General features: G+C 42.8%; 1 protein-coding gene across 2 annotated transcripts in view; it reads left to right on the plus strand.

The window, feature by feature from the left end:
* SNTG2 (syntrophin gamma 2) overlaps positions 1-17,591 on the plus strand; it is a 778,898-nt gene that overhangs the window by 305,465 nt on the left and 455,842 nt on the right. The window lies entirely within an intron of this gene.

Raw genomic sequence — 17,591 nt, forward strand, 5'->3', positions numbered from 1 at the left:
ATACCCCAAACGGGGGTCCTCACTGTTGGAGATGGGAACACACTTTTGCCCCAGACAGGGGTCTCTCCTGTAAGAAACGGGGATGCACATGTGCCCCAGACAGGGGCTCCTTCTGTCCCAGACAGGGTTCCACCTATGCCCCAGATGGGGGCTCTTTTTGTCCCAGATGGGGACACACCTGTGCCCCAGACGGGGACACACACCATGCCTCAGGCAGTCCTGCCTGGGCTCTGAACAGGAAGCAGGTGCTTCCTGCTCCCTTGAGGCTGCAAGTCCAGCTCCCTTCTTTAACCCCTTCTGTCCCTGACTATAGCATGTGCATAACAAACACAGCACAACAATCATACATGGCAGACACAGCACATTTAACAGTGTGCACTTATGCACTTAAGGCATAAGTGGTACATAGCATTATTGAACAAAATGAAACATTAACATGTTAACATCTAGGTCCACCATCCGAGTACCGCATAAAGTGCACGGGACCAGCATCAAGGAGAGAGGGAGCACCGAGGGTATCCTCCACCTCCTTACAGAATGATTATGCAATGCATCCTTTTTGTTAATGTTCCAGTTAATGCAACTGAGATGGACAGAATCCTTGAACTCAAAGACCTTGCTTCATCACTATGGCAGATTGCAATGAGCGTATGCTGAGTTGTTAACACTGGTCGGCGTTGAATGTTCGAGTGGTTGGGTGAACAAAATGACAGCAAGGGGTGCTCAAAGGTAATCATCTGCCAGATTGATCATCACATACCAAGCCCAAGTTGTGAAACAGTGTCTACACAAAAAATCAGATGGCATTAGAACAACATTGCAATGAGCCAGATGTCCAGCTACAGGTGCCCATTGACCTCCATTCACCATTCTCCAAGGCTGACAGGGTGTAGAGCAATAATTTCACAAAAAATGTCCTAGAGTAAAGAGAGAGAGAGTACGGAAGGCTAGCACTCGGCAAACGTGGAAGTGAAGGTGCAAGTGAACGGAACCAATGGTCCTCTCAGTCACAGAATATATAATCACTGCACTCATACGATGGAAATACCTGATTCATGTGAATACTTTTATTGAGAAAATGTTCGGGTGAAGCGATAAGTACAAAACGTTTCGGCCAACCCGTGGCCTTGACCACTTAATCGCTGAAACAAATAAGATAAAACATAGTAATTAGTAAATAACTATATACATAGTGTAAACAAAGACAATCATACATATATACATATATACAGTTCAAAATACATGTCAGAGCCGTATGCTGAGAACAAAAATATATCTCAAGGCCATGTGGTATCATACCATCAGAGCAAGGTAAGGAGCACAAAAAACGGAAAAGGAGAAGGTTTCAAAGGAGCACAATGCATAGATGTTATTGAAGCGACGGTAAAGATCACAGCATACCCTTAGGTAGAAATTCTTTTTTCTAGAGTGTAACTGGTGCTGCTAGGGTATCAGCCAAAAAATAGGGGTAGACAAACCTGTCAGGGTAAGAGGACAAAAGTGAGTCGTACAGTTGTGATACTGGTATAATTATTACATCAGGTAAGATTAAGCGTAAGCCCTGGACATGACTGGCTTATACGTGTGTAAGGGGTATCCATCACCTTAATCTTATTCGTGCAGCGGCCGCTATAGAAAGAAGTCGGTTGCTATATCCATCAAAGGCTGTGGGGGTAAATGTAGATACACTAAGTAGCGTTGTCTAATGGCAACCTCAAAGTAGAACGTTCAAAATAGCAGTAGCTACCTGTTAGATTGAGAAGCCTATCAAGGCGAGTGCCAGGTGCTTTTAAAGGGGTGGACCCGTCCTCTGGAAAAACCTGCCCGGCTAAGAGGGGGATAGACAATATGAGAATATATGGAAATATCAAAATAGCCATACTCCTTTTATGTTATAGTATATTGGTGAGGTACATGTAGCATGAATCAGAGATGAATCATTACCTTCTTGTTTAAGGAGCCAGCCTGAGCTCATGTGCGTTAATTTTAGCACGATAGACCCGCAGGGTGAGGGAGTCAGTGTAGCTACAAAGAAAGACAGATGGCATAACAATGGAGCACAACTTGAGCTGTCATGAACTAATAACTTATCTGGTGGTGGTAGCTCACATCCGTTCCTCACGGTTCCGTACACTCAGTGGCTGGGATCCACGTTGGTGGATAAGTGGGATGTGCAGACACAGGCTGTGTCAATGCATGTGGCAGCGCTGCTTATGGATCAAAAAGGCGCTTATATGTGGTCCCAGGTGGTCAGTACCGCGCGCAGGGACGCCGGCGCGTGCGCAGTACAGGTTGCGGCCGTTCGCGCATGCGTAGTGGAAACGGAGCTAATCGGTAAGCACTAGAATGGCTGGGCTTGCGCAGTATGCATGAGACCAAATGCGCCGATAGCGGAAAAGACGTCAGAGTCTGCGCTGTGGGGGCAGAAAAAAGGTGTCAGTGTAATGTGTTGCCACGGCTACGTATACAGGGAGAGCTACTGTGTTCAGGGGCACTAATCAAAAGGATATGGAGGGCTGATACACAAAGCATGGTAAAACAACATAGTGGAGCAAACTCACAGATATATATGCCATATACTGGAAAATACAGTAACGTTGTTATATGCAGATACATGGTAGGAGTCCAAACGATTAAATAAATAAATGAAATGTAATAAATCAAAAGTAAATGAAATAAGTGGGATGAATGAAATGAAGAGAGCTAATGAACTAAATGCAAATAAGGGGGGGGGGGGAATGAAAAAAATGAAAAAATGAAAAAAATGAAAAAAAGAAAAAAACAAAAAGAAAAAAACTAAAAAAATGAATGAAAAATATGAGTTAAATATGAAAAACGCAACACAAGGAAATAATAAAATAAGAATTAAAAAATAATAAAATATAAAAATAAAAATGGGGGTACTTGTTTTAAGCCAGAAAACATTGGGGTGTGATCTTACCGTCTCGGGTGCGCAGAAGGATGAGGCTAATAGTGCAGTGGGTTAGGTCTAAAAGAATAGGGCAAAAAATAGAGTTAATCATACTAGCCAGTCTATTTCCCGGTTCAATCCCCTAGGGTGAAGGCTATCCAGAGTATAGATCCAGGTATAGTGTACCTGCGACACAAATTATGTAGTATACGCGAACGGCTGCAACCTGTACTGCGCACGCGCCGGCGTCCCTGCGCGCGGTACTGACCACCTGGGACCACATATAAGCACCTTTTTGATCCATAAGCAGTGCTGCCACATGCATTGACACAGCCTGTGTCTGCACATCCCACTTATCCACCAACGTGGATCCCAGCCACTGAGTGTACGGAACCGTGAGGAACGGATGTGAGCTACCACCACCAGATAAGTTATTAGTTCATGACAGCTCAAGTTGTGCTCCATTGTTATGCCATCTGTCTTTCTTTGTAGCTACACTGACTCCCTCACCCTGCGGGTCTATCGTGCTAAAATTAACGCACATGAGCTCAGGCTGGCTCCTTAAACAAGAAGGTAATGATTCATCTCTGATTCATGCTACATGTACCTCGCCAATATACTATAACATAAAAGGAGTATGGCTATTTTGATATTTCCATATATTCTCATATTGTCTATCCCCCTCTTAGCCGGGCAGGTTTTTCCAGAGGACGGGTCCACCCCTTTAAAAGCACCAGGCACTCGCCTTGATAGGCTTCTCAATCTAACAGGTAGCTACTGCTATTTTGAACGTTCTACTTTGAGGTTGCCATTAGACAACGCTACTTAGTGTATCTACATTTACCCCCACAGCCTTTGATGGATATAGCAACCGACTTCTTTCTATAGCGGCCGCTGCACGAATAAGATTAAGGTGATGGATACCCCTTACACACGTATAAGCCAGTCATGTCCAGGGCTTACGCTTAATCTTACCTGATGTAATAATTATACCAGTATCACAACTGTACGACTCACTTTTGTCCTCTTACCCTGACAGGTTTGTCTACCCCTATTTTTTGGCTGATACCCTAGCAGCACCAGTTACACTCTAGAAAAAAGAATTTCTACCTAAGGGTACGCTGTGATCTTTACCGTCGCTTCAATAACATCTATGCATTGTGCTCCTTTGAAACCTTCTCCTTTTCCGTTTTTTGTGCTCCTTACCTTGCTCTGATGGTATGATACCACATGGCCTTGAGATATATTTTTGTTCTCAGCATACGGCTCTGACATGTATTTTGAACTGTATATATGTATATATGTATGATTGTCTTTGTTTACACTATGTATATAGTTATTTACTATGTTTTATCTTATTTGTTTCAGCGATTAAGTGATCAAGGCCACGGGTTGGCCGAAACGTTTTGTACTTATCGCTTCACCCGAACATTTTCTCAATAAAAGTATTCACTAGAGTAAAGAGAGGCACTTCATACAGTATAATGAATAACAACAAATACCCATATAAATACTGATTTGGGAAAAAACGAAGATATTCACTAGTGATATTAAAACATTAACATTTTATTAAAGATAAACAATAAAAACATACAGGTTAAAAAAGCACATGATATGAAGCAGTAATACTGTAAGGGACGTTGGGCACTCAAAGATGGGCAATAACGAATGAATTAATATATCTAAGGTTCTAGCATGTGAACATATAATGGTAAGTCCCTCTTTTACTAATATGTCTAAATCAGTGCCCAGTTAATAATCCTAAAAGCAAACCAGGCAATAATATCAGGAAGTACTGATAACCACCATGTAACTGATAACCATCATGTACTAACATATACTTCTTTAAATATGGGTAAATGCGGTAATAACTGCAGTTTAGTCAGACACATATCTAGCCATTTTATGGATGCATAGCATAATAATTACCTGAAGTGCAACCAAATAAAACCCAAGTGTCCCCTCACCCCAACGCGCGTTTCGCCGCCAGCTTCTACCGAGGGCGTGGGTGTAGAGCAAGATGGCAATAGAAGCTGGAATATAGCAAATAGATAATGGCTGCACTCAAGTTTATTGTGCTAAAGCAAGGAAATGTGCAATACATGAAATGTGAACAGCATAATGGCTTGTGAAATTTATGAAAAAACACATGAGATTTTTAGCACAAAATTTGGCCAAATATTGTGAGCCCATTCACCAAACGTCAAGGTAATCTCAGATCGAATGGGTAACTAACCTGTCTGCCTAGTGTGAACACTTACCTATGGCTAATAAAATGGTAAAGCCTGTATTTATAGAGGAGGTTAGAACCAACTGTGTTTGGATGTAGTTAAAATCACAGCATGGTGAAGGGCGGGGCGTTCAAGTCAGAAAAAGCAATACATAGTAAATATAGAAAAACTGACTGAACAGCCATCTAGTCTGAACTGGTGCATAACCAAAAAGTCTTACATAGCAAATAGATAATGGCTGCACTCAAGTTTATTGTGCTAAAGCAAGGAAATGTGCAATACATGAAATGTGAACAGCATAATGGCTTGTGAAATTTATGAAAAAACACATGAGATTTTTAGCACAAAATTTGGCCAAATATTGTGAGCCCATTCACCAAACGTCAAGGTAATCTCAGATCGAATGGGTAACTAACCTGTCTGCCTAGTGTGAACACTTACCTATGGCTAATAAAATGGTAAAGCCTGTATTTATAGAGGAGGTTAGAACCAACTGTGTTTGGATGTAGTTAAAATCACAGCATGGTGAAGGGCGGGGCGTTCAAGTCAGAAAAAGCAATACATAGTAAATATAGAAAAAGCTGGAATATAGATCTACACTTTTCAGCAATTAATTTTACTTTTGTATTGGATGCAAAGTTAACCAGAGACTGCTCTGGAGGCTTTGTGGGCAACACCATGATTAGACCTTATTGAGGGATCACCTACTCCCAGGATTATGGCATTGGATGGCATAATGTACAGTAGCCAGACCCCTCTAGTCTTCATTCCTGGTACACTAATATCTGTTACTTTGTTTTGATTGTGGAACCAGTGACATACAGAGATCTCCTAAGAATTCCAAAAGCCATTTCTAAATTCAAAAATGCCAGGCTTCATGTTGCTTGCACTACTGTGAACAGCCTGCATCTGGTAAATGTGCCGTAAATGTGATACTATGGCCTACAGCATCTCTGGACTTGTCTCCAATCGAAAACATCTCACACATCATTGGTTCGCAGTTATAAAGGCAGCTGCCAGCAGTGGATCTTGACAGTTTGAATGCCCATGTATATTCAATGTGGCAGAATATTCAACAGACAGCCATTATTAACCTCACTGATAGCATGCCAAGTACATGTATTTCTGCACATGGCGCTCATACTCGATACTATATTAATCAATATGTTTTGAACATTTTGTTTCCATTTTTTTATCGTTTGCATATCAGTAACATGTCTATCGATCGTGCGATTTCTTTAACGTCATGGCTTTTTCTTTTTGAAGTTGTAATTTCAGGGTTGATGAGTGTAAAACAGATTCCTTTTACGTCATTTTAAAATCCAACTGTGAGAAAGATTATCTTCTGAAACTGGTCATGCTATCAAATGGTCTACAACATGAACTGATTTTACAAGTAAACTGCTCATTACTTTCAATAGGGAGTTGATTTTTCTTTTATTATAAAGCAATATTAGTGGCTACATATACAAATTCTTACTGGAGTAACACAAGCTCTCTTGATGCCCTGCCCAGAATAAGGGTTTCTTTATAACCCCCTAGACACACATATACACACTATCAACTCATTAAAGTTTGGAGTGATAACTGCAGGATGAAACATCTGTGAAAGGGTTGTCTCATCTTACTAAATTGATATAATTGCAAAGTGATTATAAAAACAAGCAATTTTGCTATTTACTTGTTATTAAAAATCCTCCATTTTCAAGATTGGAAAGATTTTTAATTGTATTGTTTATTGATGGATGCAGAAGTTACTGGCATTTCCCAGGCAAAGAGCTTGGTGGCATTTTGGTGATGAGATCCCAGTGGGGTGTCTATTGCTTAAGTATTGCAATATAAAATACAAGTGATCAAATATTTGGAGGTTAAAATTCCCTCAGGAGACTAAAAAATAAGGTGAAAAGTAATACAAAAAGTTTTTGAAAATATTAAAAAATAACAAATAAAGTTTGAATCACCTTTTTTTGCCTGTTCAGAAATAAAGAAATAATGAAAAAGAAACAAAAAAAGCATATTTAATATTCCCAAGTCTATAACATTCTGATCTAACAGAATATAAAATTATTTAACTCATATTCTAAATGCTGTAAAGGAAAAAAAAAAACAAGAATTTAGTTTAGTTTTACAGCCATAATCAAAATATCATATGTACAATACAAACTATAACAGACAAGGGAAAGGAGAGCACCAAATAGGTAAGTGTAATAAGAATTCAAGTGGAAACAAATTGTGCTGGAAGATTTGCAGGGAGAGCGACATCGTGAACTGGACTGGATCAGGTGACCCACAGGAAGGACTTCCCTGATATAAAAGATATGAGTGCCAAACCACAAAGATTTGGCACCAGGGAAGAGAGCAGAGCAGATGTGTTCCGGAGACTCAGCTGAGAATAGCATGATAGGCCTCAGTGGGAAATCAGCGCCACGTGGGTGCTGGTCATTGCGTGGCCAGGCTTGGATTCCCCGTAGAAGACCTCCAAGTACTGCCTATGCTAGTCAGAGCCAGGATCTGCATCCTGCATTGGTCAAGCTTCCCAGACCCGATGTCAGCTATCAAGACTGAGGCCTAGTCCACTCCATCTCGAGCAGTAGAGACTTCCACTGATGGTCAAAGATCCATGAGGAGACTGTGACAGGCGATGCCCGCCGGCGATTGTGGAGAAACAGAGCGAGTGAACAGAGCCGCAACTTCAAGCTATCATCTACAGTACTGAGGTCGGATGGGATTAGGAACAGGTTGGGAGGGGGCACCTGCAGTTCCCTTCATGACATAAGCACAACTGTCTGTAAATAAAGTAATTTTATTGAGACAACATACATGCATGAGCTTAAAAAAAAAAAAGTAATCATAAGACCTACATTCACAATAATGGTGATTGCATAATAGTCACAATAATGTAAACCCCCATGGTGTATACTGACTTGCTGGTGAATATGGAAGGACATGATGCCCCCACTACAGCTAAACCTGATCTGACACTATAATTCAAATTAGGTCTATCATATTTGTATCTTTCTAAATGTTACAGATGGACCTGACCTGTGGCTGTGATTTAAGTCCATCATATCTGTGTGTTTTTTAAGAGTAACAGGGGTGATCTAATAACCATGTATAAGTATATAAGGGGACAATACAAATATCTCTCCGAGAATCTGTTTATACCAAGGAAGGTGATGGTTACAAGGGGGCATTCTCTGCGTCTGGAGGAGAGAAGGTTTTTCCACCAACATAGAAGAGGATTCTTTACTGTTAGGGCAGTGAGAATCTGGAATTCCTTGCCTGAGGAGGTGGTGATGGCGAACTCAGTTGAGAGGTTCAAGAGAGGCCTGGATGTCTTCCTGGAGAATAACAATATTGGATCTTACAGTTATTAGGTTCTTTAGAAGGACGTAGATCTGGGGATTTATTCTGACGGAATATAGGCTGAACTGGATGGACAAATGTCTTTTATGTTACTATGTTATATTTAGTAAGCACTCCTGATGAACCCACCAAGGGGGAAATGCGTCGAGTTAAATAGCATACTTTCATTGATTACTGAGTAAATAGCAGATTGATGGTGAATACAGCATTATGGGGCAGCTGGTGTCATTATAATATTTGAGTTACCATTAGGAGAGGTATGTCCTGTCTATCATGTTCCTATATTACCACAATTGACAAAAGGGGGAGTTACTGTGATGAATTGTGATCCCAACTGCAGGATTGAGTGCAATACTTACATTTATAATTGGACGTATGACATTGAGTCACTGAATTCCATTACACTATCTACCTGTGGTAGCATTTCTCCTCTCCCTCTAGTCTAATATTAATCTAGATACTTAAATTAACCATACATCTACTTACTGACTTCAGGTGCGGCCGATACCAATTGTGGTATAGTCCTGCTTTATAAGGATACCAGTCCAGCATGTACATTTGTCTAACTGTGTACTTATGGTCACGCATATCTTTTTTCTTTCTTGTCTTTTTTCTCCCCTTTCAGGGCATTACAGGGTCAAGTAGGGTGAGTCAACACTCGAGCAGGGTGCCAGTGTGCAGGTGAAGGGCACCGACCTCTGCAGCAAGGCAGGGACATGGCAGATTGAGCATAGGGTACTTTCTGCTTTCCTTTCATATATGTTATGTTTGTTAAGTAGAGGATGATATGCATTATGCAGCATTGCATGACACACATGCAGGGACTCTAATGTTGCCTGTGCTGGTATTAGGTCAGTATTTCATTTGGATTGACTAACCAAATTGTTACCTATCAGTACAGTTATATCTTCATCCTATCTTTTGTACACTGCCTGTTGCTATTGGTGTGCCCTCCCTTATTCGGGTTCCATTATGGGGCCTTGTAGGGACTAATAGGGTGAGTTGACAAAGAACAGGGGCACCACGGCACAGACATAGGGTGCCAACCTCCGCAGTCATGTTGGGATAGGATAGACCTTAATCTAGGGTGCATATTCATCTTTTACACTGCCCCAGATGAGTGACACATGTTTAGGCCTAAACAAAATATCATCAGCATTTTTTCTTTGTAATATATTAAAATAGTGACATTTTAATAAAATGTTTGTAATCAGTGTTAAGTTGATGATAAATTCAGATATTTCTAACACTATATAATTGTAAATTGGTGAGATTTGTAGCAAAAACAATTGTTTATATGGAGTTGCTGCAAGAACTCGGCCAGTACTTCCGCGGTGTGTCTGTTGTCGCCCAAACACTTCATTTCCAACACAGCCTGCTGACGCTTACCACTAGCTGTTCCATAATGAGACACCTCGTGTGCAACACTGGCAGCTGCGGATGGAGTTGCCAGGCGACTGTGCTCTGTGGACGAGCTGTCGCTTCTGGAGGAGGAGGAGGAGGAGGGGTGTCAAACGCCTACTGCCAACTGGTTCCTAGACCGTGGGCTAGGCAGAACTGTCCCACTATGGCTGTCCCCTGTGGACCCTGCATCCACCACATTAACCCAGTGCGCCGTGATGGACACGTAACGTCCCTGGCCATGCCTACTGTTCCATGCATCTGTGGTGAGGTGCACCTTTCCACTGACAGACTGCCTCAGTGCATGGACAATGCGGTCTTTGACATGCTGGTGGAGGGCAGGGATGGCTTTTCTCGCAAAGAAGTGGCGACTGGGTAGGTCATAGCGTGGTACTGCGTAGGCCATCAGGTCTTTGAAAGCTTTGCTTTCGACCAACCGGTAGGGCATCATCTCTAACGAGATTAATCTGGCAATGTGGGTGTTCAAACCCTGTGTACACGGATGAGAGGATGAGTACTTTCTTTTCCTCACGAGAGTCTCTTCTAGGGTGAGCTGGACAGGAAACCTGCAGATGGTGGAGCTAGCGGTGGTGGTGGTGGTGGTGGACATGGCGAATTGAGAGACAGTTGGTGATGTTGGCCTACATACAGTGCTTCCTACCAATAACCTTCTGATTCCCTGCCTGCTTTGGCCTTGCGACGATCCCTCCACATTTGCTGCTGGTGGTGTCCGAACCAGTGAGCTTACAGTGAGGGAAACAATGTAGTGTTGCTGACTACCTTCATTCTGACCAGGTGCACCAACGGTACAGGACGTTCGGTAATTAGTCCAGGCTTGCAAGTGCATGCTGGTTAAATGTCTACGCATGCACGTTGTATTTAAATTTTGCAGAATCTTCCCTCTGCTAAAGGTCTTTGAGCATTTCTTACAGATCACTTTAGACTGATCATTGGGATCTTGGTCAAAAAAATGCCACACTGCACTCTTCCTACCATGGAATTCCTTTTCAGGCATTGCACGCTGTGCAACTTTCAGCGGTTGGCCACGCTGTCCTAAAACTGTTTTTGTCACACGTTTTGGGCCTGATACGGGCCTGGCTGATGACAGCTGTTGCGATGTAGATTGGTGTTGCTGCGGATAACCCTCCTCCGCTTGTTAGCTAGTGCCAGCGGCACCCTCTTCCCCCAATGGCTGCCAATCTGGGTCAAGAACTGGGTCATCTATCACCTCCTCCTCCACAATATCATCTGCACCTTCCTCAGTGTCACCATGTAAGCCGGTGCTTTAGCGTTCGGGACAGGGCACCATAGTCTCATCAGGGTCAGATTCTGGCTCAGGAAACTGCGAGGTCAATGTAGTTATCTGAGTCAATGGAACAGCATCATAATCTAGCTGTGGCTGTGCATCAGTGCACTCCATGTCCGATTCTTCTTGTAATGGGTAGTGTACAATTTCCCTTTCTAACCCTGGCACGGTATGGGTAAAGAGCTCCATGGAGTAACCTGTAGTGTCACCTGATGCATCCTTCACTTTTGGTTTGGGAGAAGGACGCAAGGAAACGTCTTTTTCCGGACCAGAAGCATCCACTGACGACTGGCTGCTCTTAGATTTTTTACTTTGGGAAGAGGAGGCGAAAGAGCTAGAGGCTGAGTCAGCAAGGAAAGACAAAACTTATTCCTGCTGCTCCGGCTTTAAAAGCTGTTTTGCTACTCCCAGGTAAGGGAGCCTTCGAGGCCTTGTGTAGCCAGACGATGACGCAGGCTCAACACCTCCAGCCTTAGGTGCTACTGTGCTTTTGCCACTACCACCAGATGCAGCACCACCACCACCTTCAGTACTAGCTGGCAACCCCCGCCCACGGCCTCTTCCACCAGACTTCCTCATTTTTTGGGGGAGACACTGAACCACAACTCTGTCCCAGTGGTATAACATAACACTATGAACGTGGCAGAAAGTGGCTGCCTGATATACGACACACTAGCAGTACAGCAGAATATAAACTGTGTGAGAATTACTATCTCACTTTTGGGGGGAGACACTGAACCACAACTCTGGCCCAGTGGTATAACACAACACTATGAACGTGGCAGAAAGTTGCTGCCTGATATACGACACACTAGCAGTACAGCAGAATATAAACTGTGTGAGAATTACTATCTTACTTTTGGGGGGAGACACTGAACCACGACTCTGGCCCAGTGGTATAACACAACACTATGAATGTGGCAGAAAGTGGCTGCCTGATATACGACACACTAGCAGTACAGCAGAATATAAGCTGTGTGAGAAATACTATCTCACTTTTGGGGGGAGACACTGAACCACAACTCTGGCCCAGTGGTATAACACAACACTATGAACGTGTCAGAATGTGGCTGCCTGATATACGACACACTAGCAGTACAGCAGAATATAAACTGTGTGAGAATTACTATCTCACTTTTGGGGGGAGACACTGAACCACAACTCTGGCACAGTGGTATAACACAACACTATGAATGTGTCAGAAAGTGGCTGCCTGATATATGACACACTAGCAGTACAGCAGAATATAAACTGTGTGAGAATTACTATCTCACTTTTGGGGGGAGACACTGAACCACAACTCTGGCCCAGTGGTATAACACAACACTATGAACGTGGCAGAAAGTGGCTGCCTGATATACGACACACTAGCAGTACAGCAGAATATAAACTGTGTGAGAATTACTATCTTACTTTTGGGGGGAGACACTAAACCACAACTCTGGCCCAGTGGTATAACACAACACTATGAATGTGTCAGAAAGTGGCTGCCTGATATATGACACACTAGCAGTACAGCAGAATATAAACTGTGTGAGAATTACTATCTCACTTTTGGGGGGAGACACTGAACCACGACTCTGGCCCAGTGGTATAACACAACACTATGAACGTGGCAGAAAGTGGCTGCCTGATATACGACACACTAGCAGTACAGCAGAATATAAGCTGTGTGAGAAATACTATCTCACTTTTGGGGGGAGACACTAAACCACAACTCTGGCCCAGTGGTATAACACAACACTATGAACGTGTCAGAAAGTGGCTGCCTGATATACGACACACTAGCAGTACAGCAGAATATAAACTGTGTGAGAATTACTATCTCACTTTTGGGGGGAGACACTGAACCACAACTCTGGCACAGTGGTATAACACAACACTATGAACGTGGCAGAAAGTGGCTGCCTGATATACGACACACTAGCAGTACAGCAGAATATAAACTGTGTGAGAATTATTATCTCACTTTTGGGGGGAGACACTGAACCACAACTCTGGCCCAGTGGTATAACAGTAAACTATGAACGTGGCAGAAAGTGGCTGCCTGATATACGACACACTAGCAGTACAGCAGAATATAAACTGTGTGAGAATTACTATCTCACTTTTGGGGGGAGACACTTAACCACAACTCTGGCATAGTGGTATAACACAACACTATGAACGTGGCAGAAAGTAGCTGCCTGATATACGACACACTAGCAGTACAGCAGAATATAAACTGTGTGAGAATTACTATCTCACTTTTGGGGGGAGACACTGAACCACAACTCTGGCCCAGTGGTATAATACAAAACTATGAACGTGGCAGAAAGTGGCTGTAATTATTATTAAAAAAAAATTACTGCAATAACATGCTCCCTAGTCCCTACAATGATCTCAGGACAAGTATGGCAGCAATAAAAAGGACTTCAGAACAAAAAAGTGTGGACAATAAACAAGACAGGTAACTGTGCAGAAAGGAGCAACAGGATTTTTGCTTTGAAAAAAGCAGTTGGTTTGCACAGCACCGTGCACACAGCTATGCAGCTGCTGCACTAAAATACAACCTCCACTGTCCCTGCACAAAAAGGTGGTGTGGGACAGTGAAAATCGCTCCAGCACAAGCGGTTTGGGGGTTTATAGTTCTTCCCTAACTCTGTCCCTGCTTCTGACTAACTGCAGCAAACTCTCCCTATGCTCAGATCGGCAGAAGTAAGATGGTGGTCGGCGTGCAAACCCCTTTATAGCCCCTGTGACGCTGCAGACAGCAAACCAATCACTGCCATGCCCTTGTCTAAGATGGTGGGGCCAGAGACCTATGTCATCACACTGCCCACACTCTGCATCCTCCTTCATTGGATGAAAAACGGCAGTAACAGCGTCATACGAAACGCGACTTTGGCGCTCTGATCGTGTACCGCATGGCCGATCCCACACTAGGATCGGTTCGGGTTTCATGAAACCCGACTTTGCCTAAAAGTCGGCGATTTCTGAAAATGACCGATCCGTTTCACTCAACCCTACTTTCAACACCATTTTGCCTGGAGTTCACCCATATGTCTTTATCAAAAGGATACATAAAAGGATATATGTTCTCATTTTTGAGGGATGTATCTTTTTGAGTGACTGGCGTGAATACAGTCAAATCTTCCTTCTTACTTCACATAATTGGACATGGTTAGCAGGACTTGATATGGACCATCTTATCTGGGCTCCAGGAATTTCCTAACGTGTATTTTTACCATAACCAGATCTCCAGGCTTTAGATCATGATTCCCTTCTAGACTGGGTCTGGAATGGAAGAAAATATTTGCTTGTGCAGATATGTCAGCAGATTGTGTAAACTTTGCACATAACAGAACAAATCACTGTACTTCAAAGTAAGAACCTGGTGGAAATACAATCATGTATTTCCTGTCCACCTGAAGAGTATCTCAAAGAGTGAGATGCAGGGAGAGGGACAAAGGATCTTAAAATAAAATGGATTCTTTATTCAAATGTAGTTAAAACATTAAAGGTACGAGGCCTCATCTTATAATGATTTAACTACGTTTGAATAAGAATCCATTTTATCCCTGGATGGTTGTGCCGGAATCTTTCCCCATTTTTCATCTATCTCAAAGGGTGTCTGTTAGGGGTCGAGTTCCCTCCTCTGCACAGGGGGAATCTTGGTCCATCTCCGCTGCGGTCTCCCATTTTTCTCCTGCCGCAGTGGAGCCTGCTCAGCAGAGACATCGGTCCCAGCGTCTTGCTCAGTCTGACTCTGTGCTAAGAGTTACTGCTGCCTTTCTGCTTTGCTCGTTCTGAGCATGCCCAGAGTAAGATCTCTCAGTGGAGATCGAGGGTCACATGATCTGATACTGCAGCTAAGGTCATTGGCTCCTTCAGGAAGGTCCTGTAGGTGCTCACGCTCTGGTGTAGCTTCTCATTGGTCCTTCTAGGAAGGTCCTGTACGTGCTGCAGCTATTTAAGGTTCGCATGACCGCACGGCCATGCGCTAGTATTGTTCTTTGTTAAGCGCTTTGCGCCAGTGTGGTCACGAGAATATGTGTTCAGGGACCCGGCTGAAATAAGCCCCTAGAATGCTGGCACCTCCGGCGAGGAGTTTGTGTTTGTATGTATTCAGGGATCTGGCTGAAATAAGCCCCTAGAATGCTGGCACCTCCGGCGAGGAGTTTTGTGTGCATGCGTGACCACTGACTGCTCTCTGTGTGGGCAGTTAGCCTGTGCCTCTGTGAAGCCTAACAGGGCACAGTGCTTTTCTTTCACAACTACTCGGTGAAGTAACTGAGTTAGTCCATACCGCCATATCGTGCCGCCGTTGCTAGCAGCAGGTACTCCTGCACGGTGGACCCCGGGCTGCGAACGCACCAATATCAATAAAAACATCTCTTTTTATTCGGTGCGATCCGCTAGCCGTAACAGTGTCAATCCTGCTTTTTTGCCTTCAGTTTGATTATAGCCACCTTGCTAGGTTTCATCAGTGCTTCCATCAGTTCCATAACTGCCTGCATGTTTTCAATGGGTTTTCCCATTGATGTGAGAAAAGATTTAGCCTTTCATATGGGTCCATAGTCTTGTGATATGCCAAATTTGTATCTGTTATCTGTATGAATGTTAGCAGTGTGATCAGTACTGAGTGGGGATCCAGTTCTGAAAGGCTGACTGCATTGCTGTTGTTGTTGGTGAATTCTGTGCACTTTGCGGTAACACTGTCCATGCATATTGTTTTCCTTGAAAGGTAAAAGCAAAAAGGTATTTACAATCTGGATGCAGTGGTACAGAGAAAAAAACATTAGTAAGGTCAATGACAGTGTACACTTGAATTTCTGCTTGGATTTGTGCCAAACGGGTGTGGGGGCTTGGAGCGATGGAAGTAATTGAGTCCATAGCTTTATTCCCTTCTCTCAAGTCATGGACTATCCTTTAAGTAGAAGCCTGACCTTGGGCGGTCTATTTCTTGACTGGATAAACTGGCATGTTACAGGTATATGTCATAGTGATCAGAGCTCCAACCTGAAGTAACTGAGTGATATAGACCCATATGACATTCTCCTGTGCTGGGGATAGAGGATACTGAGTGAGGCATGGTGGTTTGATGCTATCCTTCAGAACAATTCTAGCGATGGCCACTGGAAGCCTGCCAATGTCTGCTTTTGCCTTAGCCCATACACTGGTACTTTTGTCAGTTCCTCTTCATTTTACGGTATGGAATCTATGCCAGGGAAAGCAATCGTAGCTTGTACCACAAAACCTGAATTTTGGAACACTTCTATCCCTCATGAACCATCAGGTCTGAAATAAAGCCATGTGAGAGCTTTTTTTTTGCAGGACGAGTTGAACTTTTGAACAACACCATTGGTTTTACCATATCGTATACTGGAAAACGGGGAAAAAAAATCCAAGTGTGGTGAAACTGCAAAAATGTACAATTCTAAATAAAAAAGTACAAACTTTTCTATTTATTTTTATTTTTTTACCAAATTCACCAAATGCTAAAATGGACCTGGCATTATCATTCTCCAGGTCATTGCGTGTTCGTAGATACCAAACATGTATAGCTACTTTTTTATTTAAGTGGTGAAAAAAAAATCTAAATTTTGTTTAAAAAAACAATTGCGTAAATTTCTGAGACCCGTAGCGTTTCTATTTTTTGTGATCTGGGGCTGGGTGAGGGTTTATTTTTTGTGTGCCGAGCTGACATTTTTATACCATTTTGGCGTAGATATGATGTTTTGATGGCCCGATAATGCATTTTAATATAAACAAACAAACAAAACCAAAGGTGTTGCAATTTGCTACAATAAATCAGTCCCCTACATCTTCAAATCTTTAGTTGCAGACAAAGAAGGCCACTACCTAATGGTGACGGACTCTGATGAACTGGTGACCTTGGTCTCCTAACACCCACCTATATACCTTCTTTTCTCAAGTACTTGACCTAGTCTCTGAACATGCTCAAAGCACAATGTTACTCTGCGGCAACTCCTATTGCATTTGTAAAAGTAACCTTGATAAGACTACTGAGCCCCAACCCCATATCCCCTCAAAATCTTCTTTTTCTACAGATTCAGTTGCTCGTAACCAATTCCTCTCACAGCACTAGTGGGTAGACTTATGCAGAGAATTGCACCCCATCAGTCAAAGACTACACTGCAACTTCTCTCCATGTCTATGTATATTAATACATTAGAATAGATCATATGTTCATTCACCCTTCGTTCATACCAAATCAACAAACATTTCGATTCAATCCATTCCCTGGTCAGACTACCCCACAATTCAGCTCACCTTCTATACCCTACATCTATGACCCAGCTTATTCATGTGGACGCTAAATGACTCCTCAGTTTCCTACTCTGAAATTGTTCAAAGGCTGAAGAACCACCTT

Source organism: Ranitomeya variabilis, chromosome 2 (genome assembly GCF_051348905.1).
Source record: "Ranitomeya variabilis isolate aRanVar5 chromosome 2, aRanVar5.hap1, whole genome shotgun sequence".
In the NCBI taxonomy this organism is placed as follows: Eukaryota; Metazoa; Chordata; class Amphibia; order Anura; family Dendrobatidae; genus Ranitomeya; species Ranitomeya variabilis.